Here is an 18,900-nt window from a genome sequence, read left to right on the forward strand (position 1 = left end):
TTTTGGGTGGAATGTCCTATAAATATCAATTAAGTCCATCTTGTTTAATGTATCATTTAAAGCTTGTGTTTCCTTATTTATTTTCATTTTGGATGATCTGTCCATTGGTGAAAGTGGGGTGTTAAAGTCCCCTACTATGATGGTGTTGCTGTCGATTTCCCCTTTTATGGCTGTTAGTATTTGCCTTATTTATTGAGGTGCTCCTATGTTGGGTGCATAAATATTTACAATTGTTATACCTTCCTCTTGGATCGATCCCTTGATCATTATATAGTGTCCTTCTTTGTCTCTTGTAATAGTCTTTATTTTAAAGTCTATTTTGTCTGATATGAGAATTGCTACTCCAGCTTTCTTTTGATTTCCATTTGCATGGAATATCTTTTTCCATCCCCTCACTTTCAGTCTGTATGTGTCTCTAGGTCTGAAGTGGGTCTCTTGTAGACAGCATATATATGGGTCTTGTTTTTGTATCCATTCAGCCAGCCTGTGTCTTTTGGTTGGAGCATTTAATCCATTTACATTCAAGGTAATTATCAATATGTATGTTCCTATTCCCATTTTCTTAAATGTTTTGGGTTTGTTATTGTAGGTGTTTTCCTTCTCTTGTGTTTCTTGCCTAGAGAAGTTCCTTTAGCATTTGTTGTAAAGCTGGTTTGGTGGTGCTGAACTCTCTCAGCTTTTGCTTGTCTGTAAAGGTTTTAATTTCTCCATCACATCTGAATGAGATCCTTGCTGGGTAGAGTAACCTTGGTTGTAGGTTTTTCTCCTTCATCACTTTAAGTATATCCTGCCACTCCCTTCTGGGTTGCAGAGTTTCTGCTGAAAGATCAGCTGTTAACCTTATGGGGATTCCCTTGTGTGTTATTTGTTTTTTTTCCCTTGCTGCCTTTAATATGTTTTCCTTATATTTAATTTTTGACAGTTTGATTAATATGTGTCTTGGCGTGTTTCTCCTTGGGTTTATCCTGTATGGGACTCTCTGTGCTTCCAGGACTTGATTAACTATTTCCTTTCCCATATTAGGGAAGTTTTCAACTATAATCTCTTCAAATATTTTCTCAGTCTCTTTCTTTTTCTCTTCTTCTTCTGGGACCCCTATAATTTGAATGTTGGTGCGTTTAATGTTGTCCCAGAGGTCTCTGAGACTGTCCTCAGTTCTTTTCATTCTTTTTTCTTTATCCTGCTCTGCAGTAGTTATTTCCACCATTTTATCTTCCAGGTCACTTATCCTTTCTTCTGCCTCAGTTATTCTGCTATTGATCCCATCTAGAGTATTTTAAATTTCATTTATTGTGTTTTTCATCATTGCTTGGTTCCTCTTTAGTTCTTCTACGTCCTTGTTAAATGTTTCTTGCATTTTGTCTATTCTATTTCCAAGATTTTGGATCATCCTTACTATCATTATTCTGAATTCTTTTTCAGGTAGACTACCTATTTCCTCTTCATTTGTTAAGTCTAGTGTGTTTTGACCCTGCTCCTTCATCTGCTATGTGTTTTTCTGTCGTCTCATTTTGCTTATCTTACTGTGTTTGGGGTCTCCTTTTCACAGGTTGCAGGTTCGTAGTTCCCGTTGTTTTTGGTATCTGTCCCCAGTGGCTAAGGTTGGTTCAGTGGGTTGTGTAGGCTTCCTGGTGGAGGGAACTAGTGACTGAGCTCTGGTGGATGAGGCTGGATCTTGTCTTTCCAGTGGGCACGTCCACGTCTGGTGGTGTATTTTGGGGTGTCTGTGGCCTTATTATGATTTTAGGCAGCCTCTCTGCTAATGGATGGGGCTGTGTTCCTGTCTTGCTAGTTGTTTGGCATAGGGTTTTCAGCACTGTAGCTTGCTGGTCATTGAGTGATGCTGGGTCTTGATGTTGAGATGGAGATCTCTGAGAGATTTTTGCCGTTTGGTATTACGTGGAGCTGGGAGGTCTCTTGTGGACCAGTGTCCTGAAGTTGGCTCTCCCACCTCAGAGGTATGGCCCTGATGCCTGGCTGAAGCACCAAGAGCCTTTCGTCCACACGGCTCAGAGTAAAAGGGAGAAAAAATAGAAAGAAAGAAAGAAAGAAAGAGGCTATAATATAGTGAAGTAAAATAAAGCTATTATAAAGCAAAGCTATACAGACAAAATCTCACCCAGAAGCATATACATATACACTAACAAAAAAAAGGAAAAGGGGAAAAATTAATATATCCTGCTCCCAAAGTCCACCTCCTGAATTTGGGATGATTCGTTGTCTATTCAGGTATTCAACAGATGCAGGCACATCAAGTTGTTTGTGGAGTTTTAATCCGCTGCTTCTGAGGCTGCTGGGAGAGATTTCCCCTCCTCGTCTCTGTTCGCACAGCTCCTGGGGATCAGCTTTGGATTTGGACCCACCTCTGCGTGTAGGTCGCCTGAGGGCATCTGTTCCCCGCCCAGACAGGACGGGGTTAAAGGAGCAGCTGCTTCGGGGGCTCTGGCTCACCCAGGTCGCGGGGAGGGAGGGGTACAGAGGAGGCGGGGCCAGCCTGCGGCATCAGAGGCCGGCGTCACGTTGCCCCAGCCTGAGGCGCGCAGTGCGTTCTCCTGGGGAAGTTGTCCCCGGATCACGGGACCTTGGCAGTGGCGGGCGGGCGGCACAGGCTACCGGGAGGGGCGGTGTGGAGAGTGACCTGTGCTCACACACAGGCTTTTTGGAGGTGGCAGCAGCAGCCCCAGCGTCTCACGCCCGTCTCTGGGGTCCGCGCTGATAGCCGCGGCTCGCGCCAGTCTCTGGAGTTCGTTTAGGCGGCGCTCTGAATCCCCTCTCCTTGCGCGCCGCAAAACAAAGAGGCAAGAAAAAGTCTCTTGCCTCTTCGGCAGCTGCAGACTTTTTCCCGGTCTCCCTCCCAGCCAGCTGTGGTGCGCTAACCCCTTCAGGCTGTGTTCACGCCGCCAACCCCAGTCCTCTCCCCGCGATCCGACCGAAGCCCGAGCCTCAGCTCCCAGTCCCGCCCGCCCCGGCGGGGGAGCAGACAAGCCTCTCGGGCTGGTGAGTGCTGGTCAGCACCGAGCCTCCGTGCGGGAAGTGCAGGAATCTCTCCGCTTTGCCCTCCGCACCCCTGTGGCTGCGCTCTCCTCCGTGGCTCCGAAGCTTCCCCCCTCTGCCACCCGCAGTCTCCGCCCACGAAGGGGCTTCCTAGTGCGTGGAAATCTTTCCTCCTTCACAGCTCCCTCCCACTGGTGCAGGTGCCGTCCCTATTCTTTTGTCTCTGTTATTTCTTTTTTCTTTTGCCCTACCCAAGTACGGGGGGAGTTTCTTGCCTTTTGGGAGGTCTGACGTTTTCTGCCAGCGTTCAGTGGGTGTTCTGTAGGAGCAGTTCCACGTGTAGATGTATTTCTACTGTATCTGTGGGAAGGAAGGTGATCTCTGCGTCTTACTCTTCCGCCATCTTCTCTCCTCCCCCAACATCTGTTTATTAATGGGCCGGGCATTCTTCTATGTGGTAGGAACACAGTGGCAATCAAGACAGAGCTGCTGCCTTTTCTGGAACCCACCTTCCAGAATAATAAGATAATAAATAAATAAGAAAAGAGCATCAACAATAAAGTGTGCAAGATTACTTCCAATAGCTCTAAATCTCACAAAGACAATAAAATGAATATAGTTGCTTTAGCGAGTGATGTTTGGGGTGAAGCTGTTAATTTACAATGGGTACTCATGTAAACCCTGAGATGGATTCTGAATAATAAGAAGGAACCAGCTATGGAAAGATAAGGGGAACAGCATTCCAAGTGGAAGGACTAGAAGTGCAAAAATGATCAGTCAGAAACAAGCTTAAAGTTTAGAGCAAGAAAATTTTAAGATTTTTCTAAACCTCAACTACTTCCTAATTTAAATAGAACAAAATTAAATTAAATCCACATCCCATATTTCTTCTTTTCTATAAATTTTTGAAAGGATTTTTTTCAAGAGAATAACCAAGATTTTCATATTCCATGGGGACTTTGCTAACGAAATCAATGATTATTTTATGAACATTCCCCATGGGAAAAGAGCAGCACTAAATCTTATTTATTACAACATTATTTGGCATGTTACAATTTTCCATTAAGCTTTAAATTTTTTTCCCTTTTTATTCATCCCAAAGAAAAGAAGCTTCAAAGATTTGACTACTATAATACCAACTTGAAATATGATCTATTCCCTTTCTCTGTTTGACCCGACAAGGAAGGAGCTAGAATGTTTCACAAAGGATGATTCATAGGACAGCAGTTTTGAATGATGTTATTTGGTAAACATCTAATTAACTGATAAGATCAGGTATTTCTTGATACCTGGAAACATTAAACTATCTTGGTTAAAAAAGTTCACTTACTATTAGACCTCTTAGCATCCTTAGTACAATAAGTTGTGAATCTACAAGCTGAAGCTTTAAGGGCATAGAAAATACCTACTTGTTAAGGACTCTGGAGAACTCTATTTGAAAAATGATGCTTTTGAAATAATCATTTGCTTCTTTGGAGAATCCAGTGAAATCTGATATTCTTTTTACATTGGAGATAAATGTATGTGTGTGTGTGTGTGTGTGTATATATATATATATATATATATATATATATATATATATATATATAAATTGGTCTGACATACCAAAAATGTATTAGCTGAAAATAAATCTGTCCCTTTAGCATGAAAAAAAAAATCACCAGGAGGACCTTTTTTTCCAGTTTTATTGAGATATAATTGACATATAACATTGTGCAAGGTTTAGGTGTGCAACATGTTGATTTGATACACATATATATTGCAAAGTGATTAACACCATAGTGTTAACGCCTCTATCACATCACATATTTTCCATTTCTGTTTTGTGGTGAGAATATTTAAGACCTACTCTCTTAGAAACTGTCAAGCATATAATCCAGTATTATTAACCATAATCACCATGCTGTATATTTGATCCCCAGAACTTACTCATTTTATAACTGGAAGTTGGCACCCTCTGCCCAATATCTCACCTTTCCTCCACCCCCCTCCCCCAGCCCTTGGTAATCAATATTCTACTGTCTGTTTCTATAAGTTCTGCTTTTTTAGATTTTAAATGTAAGTGATATCATGCAGTATTTGTCTTTCTGTGTCTGACTTATTTTAATTGGCATAATACACTCAAGGTCCATCCATGTTCTTGCAGATGGCAGGATTTCCTTCTTTCTCATGGTTGAATAGTATTCCATTGTGTGTGTGTACATGTGTGTACATCTTACATCTTCTTTATCCATTCATCCATTGATGGATACTTAGGTGGCTTCCATATTTTGGCCATTGTAAATAATGCTGCAATGTACATGAAAGTGAAGACATCTCTTTGAGGTCCTATTTTCATTTCTCTTGGATATATATCCAGAAGTGAGATTGCTGAGTAATATGGTTGTTCTATTTTTACTTTTTTAAGGAACGTCCATAATGTGGCTGCACCAATTTACATTCCCACCAACAGTGCACAAGGGTTTCATTTTCTCCATATCCTCACGGACATTTGTTGTTTTGTCTTTTTGATGATAGCCATTCTAACAGATGTGAGATGATACCTCATTGTGATTTTGATTTGCATTTCTCTGATGATTAGTGATGCTGAGAACCTTTTCGTGTACCTGTACCTGTTGGTCATTTGTATGCCTTACTTGGAAAAATGTCTGTTTAGTTCCTCGGCCCATTTTTTAATGGCATAGTTTCTTGTTGTTGTTATTTTTCCTGGAGGCTTTTTAAAACATTGACTGCTGGACCCAACTCCCAGAGTTTCTGATTCAGTAGGTGTGAGTGGGGCTTGAGAATTTGTATTTCTAACAAATCCCCATGTGATGCTGTTGCTGGTCTCGGGATCACACTTTGAGAACCACTGACCTAGATAACATTTCAGTTTCTAGGGTTGTATTAGTATGCACAATTTCAGGGACCTGGAATCATTAGGAGTTGTGATGTATTAGCAATTTCAGCATCTCCATTAGTGCAAGTCTCATTTTTCACACGTACAATGTGTTACTTGCTTTAAATCAACCATATAAGACAGAATGTGAAAGACAGAAAAAAATGAGATGGCCTTTAACACTAAGGGGTTGGCACTCTCAATTTAGATACACAGTCTTGCTCATGTGTTCTTTTTAGACATCTTCAGTTATGGTCCTCTAAGGCCTTCAATCTTACTAAGTTGATGGTGATATCAAGTCCCCTTCAGGCACTGTCGTCTCTGGAATATACACTGTGCTGTCAAAGTATAGAGTTTGGAGAGGCAAGTAACTGATTTTCCCTCCACTCCAACCCCAGCCAACAGAAGCATTTTACATTCAGCCTCCCGTTTTCACATGTTCTATTATCTCTGCTGAGTACCATCTGCTCCCATCCCAATCATACACACACACGCACATATATACGTTCCTGATGTTAATGAACAACCCATGCTCATTTGGGAATACGATTTTAAAAATATAGAAAAGTATAAGCAAGACAAAATGATACCAAAAATTCCACAAATTAAAATAATCCATAATCCCAACACCCAGAGAAAACCACAAGTAATATTTTGGTATACTTCCTTTTAATTTTTTTTTTTTTACCTAAAATATGTGTTAAGCTGAAGTGTTTTTATGTTTGCTGACCTTTTCTATTTCTTCTAGAAATTGACTTTTATTGTCCACCTATTTTTTTTTGTTAGGGTGTTACTGTATTTGTTTGTCTTTTTATTGAAATATGGTTGATTTAAAACATTATGTTAGTTTTAGGTGTACAACATAGTGATTCAAAATTTTTATAGATTATACTCCATTTAAAGTTATCATAAAATATTGGCTATATTTCCTGTGCTGTACAATATATCCTTGTAGCTTATTTATTTTATACATAGTAATTTATACCTCTTAATCTTGTATTTTTTAAAATTTATAGATATTTAATCAATCAAGGATATTCAACTTTTAATTTTCATATTATTTAAACTTTCTCCCAATATCCTTATAGACTGCCAATACTTGGCAATGTTGACCCACACAAATAGTGATACCATATGGTTCAACCAATTTCTGGCTTTTAATTTCATTGTGTTTGTGATGTTCAGAAATTTTAACTTCTCACATGGTTAAAAGTTTTCCTTTGTGTTTTTTTCCCAATGTTTTAATAATTAGTCCTAATCATCCAAGGTCATTTAAATATTCACTTTCATTTTCTTTGGTCTTTTTTTATATCAGTTTTATATCTAACCAAATATACTCATCCAGTGAACGCTAATGACATTTTTATCAAAGATGCATTTTTCCTTCATATCATTTATTGAATACTCTATATCTTTCCAATCAGTTTGTTAGGCTTCTTTTAGGATATCATATTATGAATTAAAGTTCTTATAGGGTTTATTAAGATATTATTCATGCAATCATTTATTTCAAGGGTATTTGTGCTGTCACATTTCTGTTTTCATATTTTATGCCTAGCTTGATGCTATTTTAATATGAAAGGTTTATCATACTGTAATTCATCAATTCTAATTTGCACACTTAATCATATGCAAACATTTCTGAAATTAGGATGATTCTTACAGGATAACATATACAATTATTTTTTTCTTTTTAGTGATACATAAAAATGGTGTTTATTACAATCAATGATTTTTATATTCATTGTAATACATAATATTTTAATACATGGTAGGACAAGTTTTCTCTCATTACTCCTTACCAAATTGTATCTGTGCTCATTTATAGTTTTATTGGTTTTTCTTCGCTATAGATACTCCAGATGTTTATATTATTGTGAAAAGACCTTTTTAATCTCTTTTAAGGCTTTTGCTTTCTACTTTATCTGAAATTGTTTCCCATTGCCTTATTGTTTACCAGGTAAATTATTATCATTCCTTGTTGTTTTTTCAAAATTTTAGTGTAATTTCATCATTTTTTGTGTGTGGCTCATATAGTTATATATGAGATTGCCAGCCAAATCCACTTGTCTTAATTTTCTTATAGAAGAGTTTAACATTTAACACTTATATTCATAAGTAAAACTTATTTTATGCTTTCAGGAATTTGCCTCAGTTTTCTATCTTTTTCTACAGGAAATTTCTTTTTCTCACCCTCTTCAGGGATTTGAAAGTGATTCTTCCAGTTTTAAATTTCTTAGATGGTTGCTTGTTGTTTTCATGATAACCTTCATTAATCAGTTTTTCTCTATAGTGTCATGAAATTATTAGTTTCTTAATTTATTATCTGTTCACAAAAAATAAAGAAATGTAACAAGCTTGTAGTTCTCTGCCTTTTTAAAACTTACTTCTGTTCACTTGAGAAAATTTGGTTTTAGACCCAAATTATTGTTATTAAATTATTATTATATTAAACATCTCCTTTTATCAACTGTTTTTGACTTTACAATACTTGAAATAATTTAAATGTTTTCAAAATTTATTAAATTTCTTATAATTTTCCTTATTCCTGAGTTTTAAACTTTATTCTCAGTCAGCTGGAGTATGTACTAAAACATATTTTAAATAAAGATACCTATATATATACAGAGAGAAATATAGAGAGAGATACATATAAATATATATAGAAAATGTATATTTATGGCCAAACAAAATATACATTTTTTAGCACTTCCTTATTTGAGAATGTTCTTATGTTGACTTAATATATGGAGGAATATTTGGTTTACATTTTTAGGTCTCAAATTTACAACATCAAAATTCTGAGGCCTTTATGCAATAATTTTTGCCTTTGTGAAATATGTGTGCCTTTATGCAATAAATATGGCCTTTATGCAGTAACTGTTGAAGTGGAGAAGTCTGAGACTAATTCAAGAGCTTTTTTTTTTTTTTTTTTTTTTTTTAAATGGGCGCCTGTTTTGTTTTCTGGATTCTCCTAAGAATATTTATCTTGATTATTCTCATTAGAATTTTCAGTTTGGTGTGGGTTCTTTTCATTTCCCTTTCTTGGAATATTATGGAGCATTTTTATCAGAAGACTCATAGTTTTATCAGTTATGGAAATTTTCATCTTTGTGTGTGTGTGTGTCCTTTAATGATTACTTCCATTTCAGTTGTTCTGGTTTCTTCTTTGAGACAATCCAAAATACTTATTTTAGATTCCCATTCTCTAACTTTCATATACTTCACTTTTTGTTTAGCAGGTTTTTTTTAATGCCTTGGTGTTTCTCCTTTGTTTGCAGGAAAGAATCTCAATTGTGTGCTTCACATGAACGATTTCATTTGCTGCAATAGTAATTCTTATCTTTACTGCCTCTGATGCAAATTTTAATTATGCCTTTGTAGTTTAATTTGCTCTACCTTATTTTGATCAACTCCTTAACTTCTCAGCCATTGGTCTATGTGTCTCACTTGTTTTATTTCCCGTCCATCCCCCTTTTGTTTCATATTTGTTTCATAAAACTCTCCATACTTACTGTTCATGTATTCATAGATACTATTTTTTCTTGCATATTGGGTTTAATTCAAGCTGAAGTATTTTAACACTTTCTTCTGGTTTCTTTGATAAATAATTTTTTTTTAAATGAGGCTTCATAACAATATTCTATTTTCCCCCTCCCTGTATTGCAGTTAGACTTTAATAGGACACATGTTGTTTTGTTTTCCTTCTTGTATGAATGGAGATTTATCCTGTTTACTGTATATACCAATTAACAGGATGCCCTTGGCCCCAGCTACTGTCCATTTGGTTATAAACCTAATCACCTTCTCAGGTATATACATGAAAAGTAAATTGATGTGCACAGTTCTTGGCCCATTTCCCAGGGTCTTTTCTGCTGAAATTAAGAGAGGTGGCCTTCATCCCACACCCTGGAGTTCTTACCCTCTAAATGAAAGTTGTACATGAAAATCCCCTGCATGTATTTCTCCCACAGCTTTCCCACTCTCTGTATCAAACCATACTGCTCTGTTAGGATGCCACGCATCCCTGTTTAAAAGCTCTCATACTCCCATTTCCTACTCCATTGTGTTCTTGCTATAGGAAAGGAGACACAAACATTATTGAGATTACCTATAAAAGCAACAAGTATATAGAAAAAGGGAAAGTGGCTGTCCAAGGTCCTAGAAATTTGATATAGAGAGCAGACTGTGTAACAAAAGAGAGAAAGCAAAGGAGAAAAGACAGAAGGGAAGAGACTTAAGGACAATAAAGTATCTTCCTATCTTTTTCAGTAATGGCTATTCTCTTTCATGAAGCCACCATTTTTTTTTTCTCAATCTAATTCCAATGGCTTTATAGTTAGTGGAAATTCCTTCCATTTTCTAGCAATAGGTTATCTGTCAGTCTTAATATTTTGTGATGTTGTGAGTTTTCCTGTATCTTAATAAGTATTTTAGAGAGAAGTTGGAAGAGACTGCCTCAGGGACAACGAGCCAGATGCCATTTTAAACGGAAGCCTGTGGTTTAGTTATAAACACAAAGAAGACAATTGCCCACACCAGAAGATAACACTACTCTTGATTTTTTTTCCATTCTGGATTGACGTCAGCCGTAACAGTGCTGTTTGTTTTCAGGATCAAATATTGAACAAAAGGAATTATTCTAACTCCCTGATTAATTCCTAAAAATGAGGTTTTGCACTGATTTAAGTTTATTTTATATGTCACACAGCCTGGCATAATAGTGGCTCAAACCTGAGATTTTTGTGTACTTAATTATGATGGTAAAAGTTCATATTACTGCTATAACATTTTGAATGTTTTCCTCATCTCTTCATGATGGCAAAACACTTGATTTCATTCCAACTTTAAATTTAAAGATTCACACAAGGCAGTGGTTCTAAAACTACATTGTGCATAGTTTTCACAGAAAGCCCTCATAAAAAATTTTCACATTTCTAGACAATGCCTCTGAATCTAGACTGAAAAGGACCACAGAGTTTTTGTTTGTAATGCACTCTCAAATGATATGAGCGATTGGTCCACTCATACTTTGAGGAATGTTGGCGAAAATCAGGGAAGTAGTTAAGGTAGGATGTTTCTCTTTTTTGCCTTGATATACTGCAGCCTCAGAAATGCCTACCTATACATTTCCTATATTGAAGACTCTCTTCCCATACACTAGATATTTATGAAAACAATATGATTATCACTTCAAGAATTTGTGAAAGCATACGCTCATCAATCTCCGGGTTGGCTAGAGAATTCATCACAATTTACTCTTACAGAAAAAAATATCTTTCCATAATGTTCCTCAAATGAGTTTTATGAACTGCCTATAAAGATACTAATAAACTGATAAACAGAGAAAGCATACTGTAGTAGAAAGCTTAGTGAACTTGAGTCAGAATAAATTAAGATCCATCTATGTGACCTCTAACCCGTTCTAAATGTCAATTTCTTAATCTATCAAATAAGGCTAATCCTACCTGCTTTACTCACGCAGCAGGTTTTAGAAAGGTCTAATAACAGTATGTGAAAATGTAAAATACTTTGTGATCTGTAACCGCTGAACACATGAAAAATATTATATTAAATGAAAAATATTTTATCACCACACATACATAGCATCAACAGAAGTTTTAGCAATTCTGTTATTCATTGAAAACCAAATAATCAACTTGATTTTATTGATGATTATACCAAGAACAAAACTTAGGTACTTAACATATAATAAAGAAATGTCTTGTTTGCTTTTCTACTCTCAGTTAAGTATGTTGGCATTTAACAGTCCAAAAGTATATTATGAGTTTTCTCTAAAACTATTAAAACTGTGTGCTAGGGCTTCCCTGGTTGCGCAGTGGTTAAGAATCCCCCTACCAGTGCAGGGGACACGGGTTCAAGCCCTGGTCCAGGAAGATCCCACATGCTGCAGAGCAGCTAAGCCCGTGCACCACAACTACTGAACCTGTGCTCTAGAGCCCGTGAGCCACAACTTACGGAAAGCCTGCGTGCCTAGAGCCCGTGCTCCACAACAAGAGAAGCCACTGCAATGATAAGCCTGTGCACCGCAACGAAAAGTAGCCCCCACTTGCCGCAAATACAGAAAGCCCGCACGCAGCAATGAAGACCCGATGCAGCCAAAAATTAAAAAAATAATAAAATAAAATTTAAAAAAACTGTGTGCTATTCCTTCCTAGACATTGTAGACTCATTAGTCTAATAGAATGCTATAGGTAACAGTTTTCCCTTGGTAAAATTTCCCATTAATATCCATCAACCATACTTCACTCTTTCAATACTGCTTTAATGACTTGTAAACTTTTACTCAGGTACTTCCTAATTAGGTGTATTTGTAATAGCTATAGCTTTTATTATCAAATTATTCTTGATTCAGACTCTAGGCTGACGGTTGTTTCTTAATTGCTCAGATTTTTTTAAATTTAATTGGCTTTAGATGGCAGAACAGATGGTCTCTGAATCTGCTGGTGCTATAGCTATGTGATAATATATTTTGGTTCTGTCTAATGCGGTGACTCCAGCTCCTCCAAGGAGCTGGAATTTTTTATTTGTATAAAGCAGCGACACTGGATGCCCTGCCTTCCATGTAAAAGGGCCTAGAAAAATTCTAATACCTGGCCAAAGAAGCTACATAAAAAAATTAATGTAAAACCACTTATCAGACACTTCCACAAATACCATGTATGCACGACTTTCATCATAAAAGACACAATCTCAATTTAAAAGGAACTTAAAATATTTTTAAAAACAAGTTAACAACCTCTAATGAGGGACTAATGCAACCAACTGGATAAAAGAACTTAAATAACAGAATTATTTGGAAAAAAATAGCAAAATGAGGTTTAAAATTAAAAATTATAGAAGGACTAGAAATCACAACAAAGTAGTTAAGTATGGAAAAATAACAGATGCACTTGAAAATGAATGGAACATTACTTACAGGTATTAAATTGAAAACAAAAAAATTAAACAGCAGATTATAAATTATAGAAGAAAGAGTTTTAAACTACAGGATAGGTCAGAAGATCTATACAGATCAAAGAGAGAATATGAAATTGAAAATAGGAAAAAGACAAAGAGAACAGAATAAGTAGAGATCCCAAATAGGAAATAAAGGGAGAATTAAGGAGAAAATACTTGGTGATAATTGCTGTGAATTTTCTAGAATATTCATAGAATGAACACTTAATTTAGTGAGGAACACTGAAGCCAGATTAAAACAAATGAAAACCAATAGCATAACTACAATATGAGTAAACTTGAAGAACACTACAGACAAAAGATGATTTCTTGGTTTTTGGCTTGTCCAAAGTAATAGATGGTGGGGCAACCCACTGAGACAGAAAGTAGTAGGTGCACAGGAGATGAGGGCTGGTAAGGTCAGCTTCAATGTATTCATTTTTATGTGCCTTAACATTAGTCATCTGGTGAACGCTAGTAGGCAACTGAATATACAAGTACGGATCTGAAAAGAGAGGTCTGGGCTACAGATATTTAATTCTCACATGAGTACATGTCAAATGAAGTTGTTTCTGTGGGTCTAGCTGCCTAGGAAAAGAACTGAAATAAAGTCCAGGACTTTCTGGAACTATATATAATGACTGATAGAAGTAGATACACATGCAAAAGAAACATGAAAAGATTGCCAGAACAGAGGAAGAAATAAAAAGGGAAATATTCCTACAAAAGCCAAAGCAAAATACTAAGAGAAGATATTATTATTTATTCTCCTAAATTTGCAATGTGTAATGCCACCTGTATGTATAATAGCATTATATTAGTCTGACATTCTTCTCCTAGCATTAAATGTTAAGAGGAACACACATTCTTAAATATGTTATCATATGTGGGCATCAGGGATCCTTCAGAGATGATGCGTATTACTTATATTCACTTTATTTCTCTAGAAGTTTTAGTAATTATAATCCTCTGAAAACTTTTCTTTAACTGACCAGATAGTAAATATTTTAGGTGTTAGGATCCATTGATCTCTGTTGAACTACTCAACTCTGCTGTTATAGCATTAAAGCAGCCATAGACAATACATATATGTTAAGAATAGCTATATTTCAATAAAACTATTTACAAAAACAGCATTGATCCAGAGATGCTAAATATATAAGAGCATCAGGATTTGCTGTAGGACAGATCCTGAGTTGTTTTTAATCTTTTTACTATATGTAAGTAACACATACACAGCATTTATTTTTATTCTCTGTATTTCTGTTAGGTCAAAAAATGCTTTGATTTTACCAGAATAAACTAGACAAAATATTATTGGATGCAAATAGTGTGATAGGAAAACATATATTTAATTAGAGAATAACTGCAAACTGTATAAAGAGTAATGAGAGAATATAAGTAGTAATTTTTGATTAAGGACTATGACTTATATATGCCAGAAGGGAAATGACATAGATAATCAATCTGATAGAAGAAGAGAAACTATAAAAGAATTCACGATCTATGTAATAAAACTGAAGTGTCATTTTTAGGGGGAAGTATCAAGACATTCACATGAATACTTGTGAACAATTCAGTAGTGGAAGAATAATAATAACAAAAGAGATATTCCCCCAAAATAAAAATGTATGTGCGTATGCATACAGGTACACACACGCACACACACACACACACACACACACACACACGAAACTATAGAAATCTCTGTAGCACAATACACTTAAAACTTAAAAATTTATGGTTATGTCATTATTTTAAAATATACTTTCAAATATATATGTAAAGTAAGGCTAAATATGTTAATATATACTGTTTTGTCTCCCTGCTACAACTAGAGTAATTTCAGATTTTTTTTTAAAGACACTGATTTCCAGGAAGAAGGAGTAGACATACATTTCCCTATTCCTTTCACTATGTGCAATCAATATCCTGCTAATTATATGTGAAACAAGTAAAAGGAGACTCTTAAGGGTGGAGGAAGAGGGCAGACTGGCTGTGGACCTTAGGATCCAAGCGATAACATAATAATGAGGTTTCTGGGTTTTCTCTTTGTCTCATATAGCCCAGACTTCTTTGGGTTGAAGAAGCTAGTAGCTGAAAGAACAAGTGCAGACAAGCAAACAAAACAAAACCTCTTCAAAAGTCGAAGGACCAGGGAAGGGGCAGCCTAACAAGACAGAGAAATTTTAGATAATGCCCGCTCTACTTCTGCAGCTTCATGTACACACACACCAGCAAAGTTGGAGTGGGTCTTCTATGCTCACCGCACTGTAACACAGCACCCCGATACCCCTTCCACCACCGCCACCAAGAGAAGGCCGAGTAGGGAGCCAGGAGTTTCATCCCCATCAGGCGGTAAGGAGGTCCACTGCTCCTACAACACTACAATATCAGTAGAGGCCACGTGGGAAGTCTAGACTTGCACCTCTACCCAGAAATAATGAGATGCCCCACTCACTGGCTTGAGTGGTATCAGAAGACGCCTACTGCACAGTGTCAAGAAACCATCTCACTGTGGTTTCAGTGAGATGGCACTCTTCCACCTCCAAGCTAGGGAGTTACCAGTGGACACCTAGAGGGGAACCTGTACCCCTGCCCCCACCCAGCAGTAAAGATACTGCCACTCCATCAGGTGTCAACAGAGAGCAAGGGGGACCTAGACTTTTACTTCTCTTAGTTAAAATTAGGAAGTGCCACCCCTTCTCCTGCCACTATAGTATCAGAGGAAACTAGCTAAAACAGAAGGTTTAAATAAGATCCCATCTCATAATCTAAGGAAAATATGTGAAGGTTTCAGTTGAAAATAATCCAACACATCAAGAACCAAAAAGATTTCAAACTGAATGAAGAAAGGCAACCAATAAATGCCACTACGTAGATGACAGAGTTGTTAGAATTACCTGACAAAAATTCAAAGAATCCGTAATAAAATGTAAACATTTTATTTTCGTAAAAAATTTTTTTTTTAATTTTTAAATGTCCCACTGAGTAATTAGAATTCTCACTTTAAACAAATGCAAGTCTCAACAAAGAAATGGAAAGCCTCAGCAAAGAAATAAAAGGTATAAAGAACCAAATGGAAATGTTTGAACTGTAAAGTAAAACAACTGAAATAAAAACTCAGTAGATAGATTCAACAGCAGGATGGAAAGAACACAGAAAATAATGAGTGAACTGAAAGATAGAGCAAAAGATATTAGCCAAAACAGAGAGAATATGAACAGACAAACAAAAATAACTAAATAAATATTGCAAATTTTGAAGAACTGCGTAGTCAAATATTAAGTTTTGGTATTGGTGTTCCAAATCTCTAAGTTAGATACTTGATCTCTTTTGTTCATTGCTTAACCTTCAGATCCTAGAACAACACCTGGCACTTTAGGTGCTTGGTAAATAAGTGTTAAGAGTATGAATAGAAAATCAGTAATCCTTCATTTTTTTACATCCCATAGTACATCATCAAAATATTTCAAGATAATTCTTTCTTATTCACAAAAGCATGAAGGTATAAGATTCTTTCTTATTTATGTCACATGGTCACCAAATTATGGCATCTTCAGAAATTCAGTGAAAAGTATGTTTCCCCCAATCTCTTTCATTGGTCTGCTGAAAAAAAGCCTCAGGATCTGTTGTTTATTAATATGAATTCTCAGTAAAGCTGCTAAGTAAAGGCAGCCTGTAGGTTAGACTTGAGCTCCATGAAAAATGCAAAAGTCCACCACCAATAATTAGCAGCCTCACATAAGCTTTGTATCATCTGCTTTAAGTCTCATCTAATTGTATCTAATCCCACATCAGTAGGCTTCCCAAGCCTTTGCCTGATGAAAGATTTTATCATAAGTCCATCAAAATGGACTGTGAGAGAGCTATTTTTTTCTTCCTCATCCCTTCAAGGCATTTTAATCCTTTCCCTTTTTAAGAAATGACATTTTGCTTTGTCTTTCTTTGATATTTGTCAAAATGATGACCATTAACTAAACTAGACAATAGCAGGAGCTAAGAACAAAACTAAGTGCTCAGTAAATATACCAAGTGATATTTTGATTTATTGCAGTCTTAACTATGCTGCACATAACGACTGCTTTTCTCTTCCAGGTTTTCCAGAAATTATAAAACCTTTAAAATGACAGTGTCTATGGAAGAAATGATTTCATTTAAGCGTGACTTACTGGGAAAATCCAGTAATGTTATTATGCTCCTATTTTAATATTTTTAAAATGTTAATAACTGTAATTATATTTTATATTTTTAATAAATACATAGTGAATTCTAGCATAGGGTAAATGAACATACTGTGGTCTGAAATAGGGGAAATTTAATTTAGGAAGATCGAATAATTTAGGAAACTGGTTATAATCCATTTTCTAGATAACAATCTTTAATCTTATAATTATTTTTCTTTTAGTTATTGTTTAAAGATTTGTCGCTATTGTGGGATACTGAGCCCGTAACAGTAACAACCCAAGTGTTATAGGGAATTCTTCAGTATTCCATAGTGAACTTTGAAGGTATGGAAACAAAACAAAAAATAATAAGCACAAATTACCATATTACTTACTTTGTTATGCCAATAAACTAGGGTATCAAGAACTAAGCTTTCAAAGGTACTATAATAATATGTCTAAATATCCAAAATTTTCAAATTTTATTATATAACAGATGGATTCCATTATTTTTTTAAATTGCAGATAAATTTGTTTTGTTTCTCCCAGTGGAGAGTTTTGAGTATTTAATTAAAGGCCTCATTGCCCCATCATTAAATTCAAAGAAGCATATCTAATGTGAACACTTAAATGTAATGTCACTCATTAGTCTTTAATGAAGAGAAACTTATTCTTTCTCTAAAGAACAGGTGTAAAAATAGTATCTGTCACCTACAAAATTATATATTCCCAAGATTATTAATGTGCATTTAATGACTTTGAAATATTTCTTTGCAATAGTTATTATGCATGTTTCTTTCTTTTTGGCTTCACTTGTAAAAGAGGTTAATTGAGGTCAGAAAGACTGGAATTCTCATGCACCCCAGGACACCAAGCAGAAGCAGAAGCTGAATTTTCCCAAATACCTGTACTAGATGTGTCATAAAGCTGTTTGGCTTTTTGTACCACGCATTCTCTCATTGGTCCGGTACCTTGATAGCAGTTTTCATAATGCCTTAGTCATAAAATCTGTCATTAGACAGTTAAAATTCACCTGGAGCTCTTTTTCCTAGGATCTAGTCAACAAGAAAATTGATTTTAATGTCTGTGCCATTACCTGGCTCTGCAAGATGGAAAGCAGAATAAAGTAAAGTGGATTGCAGTTAAGATTCACTGGTGTCAAATCACTATCCTTATCACCATTATCATTATCATCACCATCATCACAGTCACCACTAACTCTGCCATTCCTGAAAAGTGTATTTAGATTTATTATATACCAAATTCCTACATTCTCCATATTTGACCACTGGGCCATGTTAGCACTCTGAATCTCTTTACTTTTCTTTTAAAAGAAAAAGTGCTAAGTGGTTCTGATGATACTCAGCAAAACATCTAGACTAATTGTTTTTAAAAAGGCAATCAATTATCCATGCCTAGTCAAATATCCTTATGTCTGGCTATGGTAAACTATGTGTCTCTATTTGTTATTGAACTTTTTAGAATTTATCTAGGATATTTAGTGTCATGTAAGTACAGCTTTGTTATGTTTTCAAGTATGTTACCACCTTGTTAAAACACAATTCATCACAAGGCAAAATTCAATATTCAGTGCCTCCTTAAAGTGTATCCAACATGTTTTAATTACGGAAGCAACCAAAAGATTTCATTGTAGACACATTTGCATACATACTGTTTCCATGGCATAAGTCCAAGAATGACAAAATAGCATTATTCTATTTATTTATGCATTCAACAAATATTTATTTAGTCTCTCTTGTGGTAGACGTAGTGCTATGTTCTTAGAGGTACAGTAGTATAGACTCTTGCATTTGTGTATATAAATACATAGACTTCACAAGTAGAATTATGTGTTTTTTCCTGTAGTGGGAAAGTGTTCTTTATGTGCTTCATACTTCATAC

The sequence above is a fragment of the Balaenoptera musculus genome, chromosome 11, assembly GCF_009873245.2.
Source record: "Balaenoptera musculus isolate JJ_BM4_2016_0621 chromosome 11, mBalMus1.pri.v3, whole genome shotgun sequence".
In the NCBI taxonomy this organism is placed as follows: Eukaryota; Metazoa; Chordata; class Mammalia; order Artiodactyla; family Balaenopteridae; genus Balaenoptera; species Balaenoptera musculus.